The sequence below is a fragment of the Lissotriton helveticus genome, chromosome 4_1, assembly GCF_964261635.1.
Source record: "Lissotriton helveticus chromosome 4_1, aLisHel1.1, whole genome shotgun sequence".
NCBI lineage: Eukaryota > Metazoa > Chordata > Amphibia > Caudata > Salamandridae > Lissotriton > Lissotriton helveticus.
The window spans coordinates 729,504,827-729,518,333 of record NC_136063.1 but is presented as its reverse complement, the minus strand read 5'-3'; the positions used below and the strand labels follow the sequence as shown (position 1 = coordinate 729,518,333).

The following is a 13,507-nucleotide window of genomic DNA, read 5'->3' as shown; positions in this document are numbered from 1 at the left end:
GAAGAGGAACTGCTTGGAGATTTCCTCTGTTACGAAGACTCTTTCAATGCCGCCAAGGAGACCATAGAATGTCCTGTTTTTCCCAAATATCTAGAAATGTTGAATGCGGAAATCGAGCAGGAAGCAACGATTGCAGCCGAGATTGCTAGAGACAGTTCTCAGGACAGTCAGAGTTCTGTTTCATTGAGTCAGGATCCACTAGGAGGACCAGTTATCGAAAATGAAGCTGCCACTGCCATGATTGAAGTGGAAAGAGCCATGGCACATGCTCAGGAGGATGCGGTTAACTTAGAAGACTTGGAAAGACAACTCAACGTTGAGCAGAGGAAAATATATGACGAAGTTACCAACTAAATTGATCATGGATTAAGTCATGAGAAGAAAGAGTGCTCATGTACGTCGTTGAAACCTGTCCGACTGTACGTGAGTGGAGAAGGGGGAACTGGAAAAAGTTTCCTCATTAAAGCAATTTCATATTATTTGCAGAAAAGGACTGAGTCATCGCTGTCTTGTGTTGTCACCGCTCCAACTGGACTGGCAGCACATAACATTAAAGGTATTACTTTGCATCGTCTACTGATGCTGCCAGTGGAGCATGATAACAAATTACAATACCACAAGTTATCTGGAGATGCTTGTTGCGAAGTTTCAAGAGTCTTGAGGAAAATGAAACTTCTTATCATTGACGAAGTAAGCATGGTTTCCAATGTCATGCTTGCCTTTGTGCATTTGAGAATGCAAGAAGTTCTCAAAACAGAGTATGATGTGTTATTTGGTGGCAAACACATCATTGTTTTCGGTGATCTTCTGCAGCTGACACCAGTGAAAGGACAACCTGTGTTCAAAATGCTCACGCATGAAGATACCAGGAAGTGCCTAGGGAGCATTGGCAACGTCAATATATGGTTAAACTTCAATTATGCTGAACTGCGTGAAAATATGCGTCAAGCGAAGGATGAAGATTATAAGAATATTCTACAAGATGTTAGAATCGGAAAAGTGACCGAGCATGGGAAAGAAGCTTTACATGCACGATTACTGTCAAATTTGTATCCAGAAGAAGACGTTGTGCCTGAGAATATTTTTCAGAAAATTACTGAGAAGAAATCTGGAATATGTTTGATGCCAACTCTTGCAGAATGTGCCATCTTCAACAATAAAATGTTGAATTTAGAAAACCAAGAGATTGTGAAACTGGAAGCTATTGACAGAATAGAGCATATGGGAGCAACAATTATTTTGTCTGAGAATTTGAAATCAAAATTGGATTCATTAGAGAAGACTATATCTAAAACTGCTGGTTTTGAAAAGACTCTGAATGTGTGCTCAAATTGCCGTATAATTTTAAGAAGGAATTTACATGTTGAAAGAGGTCTGGTAAATGGATCAATGGGTAATGTTGTTGATTTTGAGAAATACAGAAATAGAGATGAAATTGAATTTTTAAAAATTAAATATGATGGCATTGAGGAAGTACAGCTAATTGGTCGTTGCTCTGCTAGATTTTTGCTTGTAAAAGACTTATATGTTCGCCGTAAGCAGTTTCCTGTTTGCTTGGCATATGCGGTGACAATCCATAAATCGCAAGGTTTAAGTGTAGACAGTGCATTGGTGAATATTGGCAGTTCTGTGTTCAATGAGGGTATGGCATATGTGGGATTGTCATGAGTCAGAACTTTATCGGGATTGTACTTGATTGAGTGTGATGTCACAAACATTTGTGCGGATCTAGATTGTGTTAAGGAATACAATAGGTTAAGAAGAGAGTATGCGCCACATTTGCCTCAATATCCTTTGTTTGAGAAACGTGTGGTAGGCCGGAAACGAAGAAATGTGACCAATAGTAGGGAGGTTGTAGCAAAAAGACGAAAAGTCGATGAACCCAAAATTATAAGCAGAAAAAAAATGGATTCTGTTGAAGATGCTGTTGGTTTTCAATTTGAAAATAGTTCTGGTGTCAACTGCTATGCTAATGTAGTGGTTAATGTTGTCTTTTCTCTAGAAACTTTAAAAGAAGAGATTGTGGTCAATTCGGATCAAAGATTTTGCAGTTTGTTGAATTCTGTGTTAGAGAAATGTAGCACTGATAGAATAAAAATAGAAAGTGTGTCTGAAATTCGAAATCTGTTAGACAAATGTTCAGGTCAAACGCAATTCTCTGAAAATATTTAGCAAGATTGTCAGGAGTTTTTAATGTATATGCTTGATGTATTGCAAGATGAAGGTGTAGATGTAGATCATCTGTTTGGCCTTTCTTATCAATGGCAGCATGACTGCGAGAACTGTAGGGTATCAAGTACTACTAGTGTAGACTCAGAAAGATTTATATATTTAACTTTGCCAGACAGTAAATCAGTGTCCTTTAATAAGCTATTAAAAGCAGCTGATCACAACATGGAGTGTAGCCAATGTAAGTCTGCAATGTTGTCCACATTATTTATACGAACATATGGCCAGTATGTCATTTTAATGTTCCAACGATGTAGGCCTGATGGAACAAAATTGACAACTTTAATTAAAAATGTTGTGGCTTCGCAGTTGTCAATATCAGGAAGGACTTTTGTAACTGCAGCAATTATATATCATGACGGTCCTTCAACAACATCAGGACATTACACAGCTTATTTGAAGTCTAGAAACGGCTGGTCATTCTGCAATGATTCTGTTTTAACTTTAAAAAAAAAATTGCCTTTTGACTTTAAAAATTCTTACCTGGTGTTTTTACAACCAAAATATTAGGGAAAGAATCTCGGGATTTGCTCTGAGGAATTTCAAGAGGTTCTAATGGCTCCTACACTATTTGGCCTTGAGGATAAGTGTAGTACAGAGTAAAAAGTTATTTTTGAGTTTTAAGTAGTTCCTGAAAAAAAAGAAGGTTTTCTTACAGAAAGTGGTGGGCACGGATTAGTTCAAGGACAACAGAGTATTTCCCAAAGCAAACGGTGTTCTTACCATAACACTTGACGTCATGGAAAAATAACTGCACTTTGAATGAGTTCAGAAAAACTGTTTCTTTTAATAAGCTAATTCAAGCAGTCAATCAAAACATGGAGTAGAGGTAATGTAAGTCTGCAATGCTGTCCACATTTTTTGAACAAACTTTTGGTTATAATGTCATTTTAAAATTAAGCATGGGCGCAAAATCCGTTCCGCTCGCGGATTTTTCGGATTTTCGGTAAATCCGCAATCCGCGAACTCTCGCGGATGTGGCGAAAATACGCAAATCCGCGCGCGGCGGATTTTTTGCTTGTGTTCGCACTGCTCGCGAGCCACGGCGCGGGCGGCAACAATCTTGCACTCGCGAAATTACAAAAATTACAATTGGGGAGGGGTGAAGGAAGTGACCCAGTCTCCAACTTCCTCTTCCTGTCCAGCAAGCTCCTCCCATTGCTTAGTCCATTTCCTGGCCACTTTGAATTCGATCTTGACTGGGAAGGATTACTTTTTGTGGATGCTGCTGGAGATTTGGCTTTGAGGCCTTTTGGATTACTTTTTGATTAGAAATTTGATTTACAAGTAAGTTGATAAGTTGATGTTGTTTGTTTGTGGTGATTTTTGTGTGTGTTTTTCGACTTTTTGGGGTGGGTTTGGGGGCTGGCTATGTGTGGGAGGCCATTTTGAGGCATGGTCCTGCAGGTCCTGGCCATGTGGATGGGGTCAATCGGCCATTTTGAAGTCAGGCAGTGTGTTTTGTGCCCTATGCCCACCCAGTCTGCTCTGATTGCTTTCATTATGCCCAGGGGGCCTCGAACTCCCGCGGATTACCCGAAAATCGGATTTTTAAAAAATGTTTTGCCTGTGTTCGCACTGCTCGCGTTCCGCGCAGCAACAATCTCGCACTCGCGAAATTGTAAAAATTACAATTCTGCACATGAATTGAAAACTACCAGGCTTAGTTATGGGTGCATGCATGATGCAACTGTTTTCTTTAATTTTAACATTATTCTGGCCAGGACATGGATGGCATTGGATTGTTGTGATTTTTGTGTGTTTTACGACTTTTTGGGGTGGTGTTGGGGGCTTGCTATGTGGGTGGGGGCCAGTTTATTGCCTGGTCCCGTGTGGGTGGGGGTCTAGGGGCCATTTTTAAGCCAGTTTGTGTGCTTTGTGCCATAGGCCTGCACCCAGTGTGCTGTGATTTTATCATGCCCAGGGGGCCCAGAATCCGTCTGTTCGCGGATTTTGCTGGTTATTCGCCACGTTCGCGTCCTGAAGCAACAATCTCGCACTTGCGAAATTGCAAAAATTGCAATTTCGCACCAGAAAACCACCAGCAGGCAGCATAAACCTTCTGAAACTTGATGGATGGCATTGGATTGTGGTGATTTGATTGGTGTTGTGTTTTTTTACTTTTTGGAGTAGGGGTTGGGGACTGGCTATGTTGGTGGGGGCCATTTTGAGGCATGGTCCTGGCCATGTGGATGGGGGTCAAGCGGCCATTTTGAAGGCAGGCAGTGAGCTTTGTGCCATAGGCCTGCACCCATTTTGCCTTGCTTTCACCCATTGTGCCCAGGGGGAGTCAGTGGTACATGAAACTATAACCCTCTGTGTGTGTGCTATCTTGGATCAATGTTAAATTCCTGTTTCCCAAAAATTTAGCAATTCCTAATTTTGAAATTTCCATATTGTGTGGTGTGCACGTGTGTATTCATAAATGCCTACTTGCAAACTATTTATTGAAGCGCTACATATGCAACATATATTTACTGATGTTCCTCTGTCTTCGTTTGCTTTTAGGTGCACAAAGTCAATAACTCCGCATCATCGTTGAGCATCAGTGCCAGGAAGAAGTCCTGCTGCAGCCTGCTGTTCCGACATCTGAAGAAGATGGCTCCAAAAAGAGGTGCCCGTAGCTCCTCTTGCAAGAAACATGTCTCTACTAAGGAGAAGAAGAAGCAAGTGGCACCACTTACCAAGGAGACTGGTGGCTCGACCACTAAGTTTTTGTGGAAAAAACAAAAGTCCACCATGAGTGCTGCACAGGTAGCCTGTTTAGTGGTTGAATCACCAACGACCAGTGATGTTGGCTCATCGCAAGAAAGTAGCAGCACACCATCAACACAGGTTGTAACTCATCTCACAAGTACTATTCAACAACCAAAGCCGCAACAACAACTGCATGGGCTACTAGTACAAGCACAAGTACATGCGCAAGGAGCTATCCGAGAAGGAGCTGTCCGAGAAGGAGCTGTCCGAGAAGGAGCTGTCCGAGAAGGAGCTGTCCGAGAAGGAGAAGGTCGAGAAGGAGCTGGTCGAGAAGGAGAAGGTCGAGAAGGAGCTGGTCGAGAAGGAGAAGGTCGAGAAGGTCGAGAAGGAGAAGGTCGAGAAAGAGAAGACCGAGAAGGAGAAGGCCGAGAAGGAGAAGGCCGAGAAGGAGAAGGCCGAGAAGGAGAAGGCCGAGAAGGAGAGGTCCATGGAGAGTTGCAAGTAGAGGTCAGTGAAGAGGCCCATGTAGCGGCGCATGGAGCGGTGCAAGTGCCCACAATGGTTCTTCTTCCAGGAGTAGGGGCACAGGAGGAAATTGACTTTGGAGCCGGGGTATCATGTCAGGAAGACGAATGCACTCCTCCTGATGATTAATTTTCTCCCAGCTCCCCAGCAAGGAAAAGATCAAAGAGTGTGTGTAGAAGTTCCTCTTCAAGCCCCGCTCCATCAGATGATCTGGATCTAGATTGGCAACCATCTCCGACGTCTGAGAGGGAGGCACACCACTTGCTGTGAAAGGTATCAAAAGTTAAAAGGAAGGGCCCCGGAAAGCTCATACTTATGGATCCGAACGCCGGACTTGATGAAGTGGTTCATTCTGATGTTGATGAACAGGATGACAGCAATGACCTAGTCATCACACACGTCATTCCAGCCACACCGGCAATGCAGCAGACAGACATTTATACCCTATCCCGATGTCATGCTGAGCGTGACCCTGGCGACGTGGCACTGGTAGCACCACCAACGCAGTCAAGTAGTACAACAAGTTCAACAAAACCTACAGCTCCCATATTTTCTCCCCAGAGGGGGACTCCATCCAGCTCGACTCCCTCAAGTAGGGTTGCTGCAATAATTGCACAACCCAGTAGATGTCTGCAAGGCTCATCCACCCCTGCTTCATCTGGCATTGGCAGTATCATCTCGTGCGGCAAAACCAGAAGTTTCCAGTCCCCAGTTTGGAACTTTTTTAGTGTCCATGAAAAATATGATAACATAGCCGTTTGTTGCATTTGTAAGACTAGAGTTAGCCGTGGTAAGACTGGTACCAACTATGGAACCGGAGGCCAGATAGGTCATCTTCAAAGAAGGCACGCTGTCGTATGGTTTGCGCACCTAGCAAACATCAAGGGAAAGCAATCCCAAAGGGCAAGTGGCCAAAATATACCCATACTAGGTGTTTCATCTGAAGATGACGGGGAGGTAGAAGAAGCGTCAGACATTTGTCCGGTTGCACCCAGTACCCCTGGCAGCACCACACCCTCCGGAACACATAGGAGGCACACTGAGAGTCTGGGAGACACACCAATGCGGAAAATGTCAACACTGAGCACAAGTGGGTCGAAGAAGGCATCAGCATCATCCAGTAAATTTGTCCAGCGCACCATTTCAGCCATGTTCTCCTCAGATGCGCAATTTCAACGCAACCACCCAATTGTACGCCTGTATAACACTAAGCTGGCTAAATTGCTAGCGGTGGACCTTCTACCTTTTTCGTTTGTCGAAGGTGTGGGTTTTCTTGAACTCGTGGCAACACTGGCCCCTAAATGGAAGGTTCCTAGCCAGTTCTATTTTGCCAGGGTTGCTGTTCCAGCACTACATAAAGAGGTGCTTGAGTTGGTTGGGGCAGCTTTGCAGAAGAGTGCTGTTCACACTATACACCTGACAACAGACATGTGGACCAGTTGCCAAGCCCTTGATTACATGTGCATCACTGCACACTGGGTCTCTTTTTCAGGGGTTGCAAAACAGATAAATGCAGGTGGTGACTTGGCCGAGATTTTTAAGGGTGCTCGTAAACATGCAACATTAGCCATGTTTGGCATAGAGAAAAGTCATACTGCAGCCAACATTTTGGATGACTTTAACAAAAAGGTCTCGCAATGGCTGCCCCCAAGAAATTGCAAGGTTGGTTATGTTTCTACTGATAATGGCAGCAATGTAGTTAAGGCCATGGAGAACGGTTACTATTTCAGAGTGCCGTGTTTGGCGCATTGTATGAACCTTGTCGTGCAAAAGTTCTTGAAAAAGAACTTGCAGTCGACCAAATACTGACCATCTGCAGAAGAATATGCACACATTTCAACCATTCTTTTAAGATCCGGAAGGAGCTGAGGCGCCAGCAAAATGTACGTAGAATGCCAGTGAAAGCACTTATCCAGGAGGTGGCAACACGTTGGAACTCAACCTTCTACATGCTTGAGCGTCTGCATGAGCTGTTTCCAGTAGTCAATGAGTATTTCTACAACCTGGGTGGTGATACGACAGAAATGATGCTAGCGGTGGAGCAATGGCAGCTAGTTAAAAGCCTGACAGACATGCTTTGTCCTTTTGAGGTCTTCACGCGTGACGTCAGCAGGGCGGACTGTTCTTTGAGCAAAGCTATCCCATTGTTGCTGAAGCTCGAGCACCAAGTCAAGGTGGTGTCTTCAGAATTAAAAGATGCTGGAAAGAATGAAGCATATGAGTTGGCGCAGAGATTATTACAACGCCTAGTTAGCAATAAACGGCTTGTAAATATCAAGAAACAACAGCACTACATTTGTGCTACTATTCTGGATCCACATTACAAAAAGCCATTGTTTGGCAAAGTAATAATTCCTTTTGAGACATCAGATGTTACAGAGTACAAAGGTTGGCTAGCTCAGTCAGCCATTCGTTTTGAAAGAGAGCGGAAGGAAACTGTAGGAGAAGACAGTACTACTAGTGAATCAGCAGGCCATCAGGCGTCCCAAAAAAACACTTCTGCATCTGTGCCTGTGGCAGAAGTGAGTGACTTTTCCTCTGAGCCGTTAACCACACCAGCAACCGTATCATCTGCACCAGGCCCAGGCGATATGTCTGAAGCGGATTGGCTAAGTGAGCTAGGGTTTCCTTGTCCCAGAAAGGACACAGAAGTGCAAAGTACAGGAATCCGGGAGGACATTCTTTCAATGGTGCAGGCCTATCTGGATGACTCAACAGCGGTCAATATTACTGAGGACCCATTGGCGTATTGGCATGGGAAAAGAAACATATGGCGAGAGCTCACCAACCTGGCTATCAATTACTTGTCTTGCCCACTCGCAAGCGTGTCTTCAGAACGTGTTTTTAGTTCTGCTGGTGGCATTGTGACTTGCAAAAGGTCCCGCCTCTTGCCCGCAAATGTGGAGCGGCTCACCATGATAAAGATGAACCAGCACTTCATACCACCAGATTACAAAGTACGAGAATGCACGCAGGAAGAAGAGGACACCGACCTACCTGAGAAAAGTTCTCCTCAGTTACCAGAAGTACTACCGACTCAATTTGCAGAGTTTGAGGACGAGCTCTGCTTCCCTGACAGCGAGTTCTGAAAATGAGTCAATGATTCATTAACTTTAACATTAGTCCTTATTCACTTTTATTCCTGTGTGTCTGTCTTTCTTTTTTTAGCAAGTGCTTCATCACATTCACAACAAAACTGTAATCAACCAATCAAACAACAAGCCCATCAGCAGAACTGTCTTGATTTTGATGCAGCAGCATTCCTCAGGTTCACAACAGTTAGTTGACAAGAACTCAGTCCTGGTCGTCTATCCTCCTCCTCCAGACTCACCCTATCCATTTCCCGTAATGCTGATGCCTGGAATCTGCACAATGAAGAAACTTACGTTGACGAGTCCCCTAAAGAGGGACTGTCTGGAAGTAGTGAGTCCTCATTTAAATACATTTTGCTAAGTGTGACTTTTTTGCGTTTGGGTTTACGGGTCTTGGCTGGGCCATTGCTGGCAAGGTCTATTAAGGGATGAAATTGGTTAGGCATTTACTTTGGAAAACATTTGGCCTATTACACGTGAACGTTTAGGCGTTATTATTGCTCGCTTGCCTGTCTTAGGGGTGCTGTCTGTGGGGCTTCTAGGATTTTGGGGTCTGTGAGCACCGCTGCCATATTTCTAATGTTGATTGCTTTTGTTTTGCAGAAAATCCACGCCGGGAAACTCCAGTTGGGGCCCTGCTGCAGAACGCTTTAGGACACTGTGAATTCCAAGTGGAGCCAGCCCTCAAACACAAATTACAGGTAAGATAAGCGTTTGGATGGGAGGTAGTATAATGGAGTATTAGGAGAGGCGAGAGAGTGACAGTGGTACTAGTAGTAAAGTCCTAGGACTCTTCAATTAACAAACTCTGTGACAGGCATTTACTTTGGAAAACATTTGGCCAATTACACGTGAACCAACACGATGACAGTGTTCAGTAAAACGAACTTACTGCAAAACCACCACCCACCAGGCTCAAAAGTAGTAAAAAAAAAGATATGCTCAGATAAAGTTTGAAAAAGTATATTTTTATATCCCTAACAAAATAATCTCCCACAAGACCCTCCCTAACCCCAACAAATAAATAGTCCATCAAAAGTCCCCAAAAAACCCAACTCCCAATTCCCACCCCCCAAAAGTCACTAAAAAAAGGGCAAGGGACACTCTAGGGATGCATGGTGTTGTTAACTTTGGCCTCCAGGGCATCATGCCTTAGGGCCAGGGCATCGTATTGCTCCCGGAGGGTGGCGTGATCTAAACGGAGGCCCTCCACCAAATTTTGGTACTCTTTCCATTTCCGGACCTCCGCCTCCAGGTCGGACACTCTGCGGATTGCTCGGCGCAAGCGAGCCTTTACAGTACTGTGAGGTGCAGCCTTTGCTGCTCGGCGGTGGCGTCTGCCAGCACGGCTCCGTTTGGCTGGAGCACTGCGCTGACCGGCAGAACGTGGGGTCACTGAGGAGGATGCAGATGTTATATTGGAAGTACTGGACTGCGTGTCGTCCCCCTCCAGTTCCACCAGCCGCCGATATTGGGCAACAGTTGCATCCAGCCTCCGTTGCCGAGCCAGTACAGCCAGCATACTCCTTGTTGGTTTTGTTTTAGTATGACCAACTATATGAAGAAAGAAAGACATAATCTGTAACCAATGCTCTTTAAGAATATGATTAACACAAAATGATTCAGCAGGAAGTTTTGTCACAGTACAACTAGCAACTAGCCAGCGCAGTAAGAAACTATTCAGGCCAATATCATGGGCGTCCGCAGGGATGGGCAAGAGAGGGCGCGATTGCCTCCCCCTGGATCGCAGGTCCATCCAGTGCTGGCCCAGTGACAAATTACAATATGGTAATTACAGCAGGCTGGGACCGACAGACAGATAGAGGCAGAGACAGAGAGAGAGGAAGACAGAAGGAGAGAGAGAGAGAGGGAGGGAGCCAGAGGGTGACAGAGGGAGGATGAGGGAGGGAGACAGAGAGTGAGGGAGGGGGAGAGAGAAAGAAAGATGTGTGTAATGTGTATGCCAGGTCTGGTGGCTCAGAGGACGAAGGCATCCGCTGCAGGGGCATGATTTAAATTTCATGGTCATCTTTTTTTTGTTGCTCTAGATACACCCCCCTCCCCCACCGACCCTGCCCCCTTCGGTGCGGCCCTTGGCCACAAACCACACTATCAATCATGTCAGGAGTAGGACTCAGGAGATGGTGATGATGTTGCACCCCCCCCTGGAAACATTTCATAGTATGTTCGTAGTTCATCCAGTGACCGTCTGCTCTCTGTAGATACACATCATATGCTATCTAAGAGTCAGATAGTACCATGATCCAGCTTACCTGTACCCGCCACCACCACTGTCTCCTTCCTCACAGTCTGTACTTCTTGGTCCGACTCCTCTTGCGCCGCCTCCTCCCCAGAGTGGTCCTCGGACTCGGAGTCGATCACTATTACCACATCCGAGCTGGCCCCGCCACCAGATGTTCCACCTACAAAGTAGATTTAAGAATGTTAGATTACACCACTCACTAGTAGTTGGTCTAAGTATGAATGAAGAATGTGAAAACAACAGAAAAAGTAATTGACTGTCTACTCTAGTCTAAAGTAAAAATGTCCCTCCTTCCAGGGAAGGCTGTTGTCTTGCTGCATTTTTTTTGACATAATTGATGGATGCTTGCTTAATTTTAACACACACCATTTTTCTCTGAACAGACAGAAACTGGACTTCTAAGGACAAGAGCAACATCAACTTCAAACCAGGTGAAAGCTCGGCTCGACCACAAGAAATGTGTTCCATTACTCATCAACTCAGCACCAAGCACTTTTCCATTTCCAACTAACTTTATTTTAATATATGTGTTTACTTAAACTTTTAATAAAGCTTTTAAACTTGAATAGACTCTGTGGTTTTTGGTCCTCCAGACTAGAGTGACTGAGCGAAAGGTTTTGCAATTTTTGCAAGGAGGAGTCCGTGCCGCTGACACTACCAGGTTTATACGGTGTGCCAAACACGCCACTCTGAAATATTATTGCTCTGGTCTTTGGTGTCCATAGTTCGGTTTGTGGAGAATTGTCCCTGCAACAGTAGTATTATTGATTTTGCTCCTATCTAAACACTATTTCGAAAAAATTAAATTAGGAACGCTTGGACAACAATAGGTCCTCTATATTTAAATGAAAACTTACTGGGGCCAGCAAAGGAGCACTCGCCGCCCTGGCCTGCATCCTCCTCCTTTGGAGCCACTGCATCCGCTTTTTCTGTCCGCTTGCCCCTGGGCGGACCTGACGTACAACATGAAAGAATGAACAGAAAACATTGATGATTGCTGCTTGTCAATGTCCTTGTCAACCAAATCAAACATTTAGAAAGAACAAGAACCAACTATTTCAGTCAAAAAGAGGGCTACAAAGGAAGGACTGCACCTGAGCCTCTACTCTAGGGGCAGATTTACAAGCCCCTTGCAGCTCTTTTGCTCCGTTCTTGCGTCACTTTTGTGATGCAGCGCCACAACAAGAGAGGCGCCATGGTGTGGCGTATATTAACAACGTGACGCATATGGGAGATGCATCCCATTCTAAAGCCCTGCGCCATAAGGGAGCGTTCCAGCGCAAGGGAGGGCGTTCCTGCGCAGGAACGCATGCTAAAAGTGGCTATGGGGAATATATAAAATTTCAATCAGTCATTTAGGACAATGATGCGTCACTGAAACCCTGCGCCTGCATGAAGCAGACTTACGGCTTGACGCAGCATTGCTGGAGCTGCGCCATCGTTGCAACGCAACTCCATCAATGAGCCGCCTTTACGGCACCGATGCGTAACGCTTCGGTGACGTTTTGGGACCATGGTGTGCCGCATTGTAAATACGGCGCACCATGGGTGGTGCTGGCGTGCCGCACACTTTGCAGGGATGCGCAGGTAATTGCTAATCTGACACTTAGGGGCTTACTTACGAGTTCTGAGCTGGACACCTCCAGATGTGCACCAGAACAAATGCGTAACGCAAAACTAACCTTGCGTCACGGCAGATGCGCCGCAATTACAATGCGGCAAACCCTGGCGCAAGGGTAGGCAGATGCGTGACGCATCTCGTGACGAAAGAGCGGCGCATCTCTAGAGTCGCGTCGCGGGCACGATGCAACTATAGCAATGCTCAGGGCTGCCCAATACTCAACATACCGCATCAGTCCTTACGCCTGCTTCAAGCAAGCAGGCATAAAGAATTGACGTAGCAGCGTCGCGGAAGTGCCTGCGTTAAATCTTGTAGATTTCACGCAGGCACTTTTGCGAGGCGCACAGCTGCCTGACCGCCACCCCCCACCCCCCACCCCCCCCTTGCGTGGGAACGCACCCTTTGTGTCTAGCATTACGCAGTTCTGTAAAGTACACTCATACATTACTCAGCCCAATTAAATGAACACAAAATAGAAAACAAATAAGCAGTGGCACCACCACAGAGAAGGAGAACAGTGCACCTGAAATGCACAGAAGATTTTGAAATATTAATTTACCTCTCCTATGATATCAATGTAATCAGCAGCATTATTGCTCTTTGTAAAAAAGTTAAAGCAAACATTTGCAATATAACACAGTCACACAGAGCAGGAGAAAAAACAGAGTAGTGAGTGATGAAAAAATTGCTACTACTACTCACCAAGCCCGGGGACCTCCACTCCCAGCAGGTCTAGCAGGTCGTGCTCCCGGTCCAGGATATCGGTCCAGCGGTGGGTCACTTGATTGTAGGTGCGCTGGACCCCCGTGATGTCAAAAAGGGCCCGGCACACCTGCCCCCACCGCTTCCGTCGCTCCTGGCTGTTGGTATAACCAGCAGCGATCCTGCCGCCTGCCGCGATGGTCCTGGGGAGACGGCGCTGCACATAAAAAACGAGTGAGCCCACCTCTTCAGGGCTGAAGATCTCCCTGGGCACCACCATTTCCGCCCTCAAACGGCCACACGGGAGCCGGGCACGGGCTGCGGTGCCCGTCTTGGGCAGCTTGACAGCTGTCTTCACCATGTTCTGGGCAGGTGAAA

General features: G+C 45.7%; 1 long non-coding RNA gene across 1 annotated transcript; it reads left to right on the top strand.

Annotated features, from left to right (window-relative positions):
* The first annotated feature begins 8,738 nt into the window (after positions 1-8,738).
* LOC144827312 (uncharacterized) lies at positions 8,739-11,307 on the top strand. Its single transcript, XR_013610129.1, has 3 exons — positions 8,739-8,874; positions 9,147-9,244; positions 11,190-11,307. It is a non-coding gene; the product is annotated as an uncharacterized LOC144827312 (long non-coding RNA).
* The last annotated feature ends 2,200 nt before the right edge of the window (positions 11,308-13,507 follow it).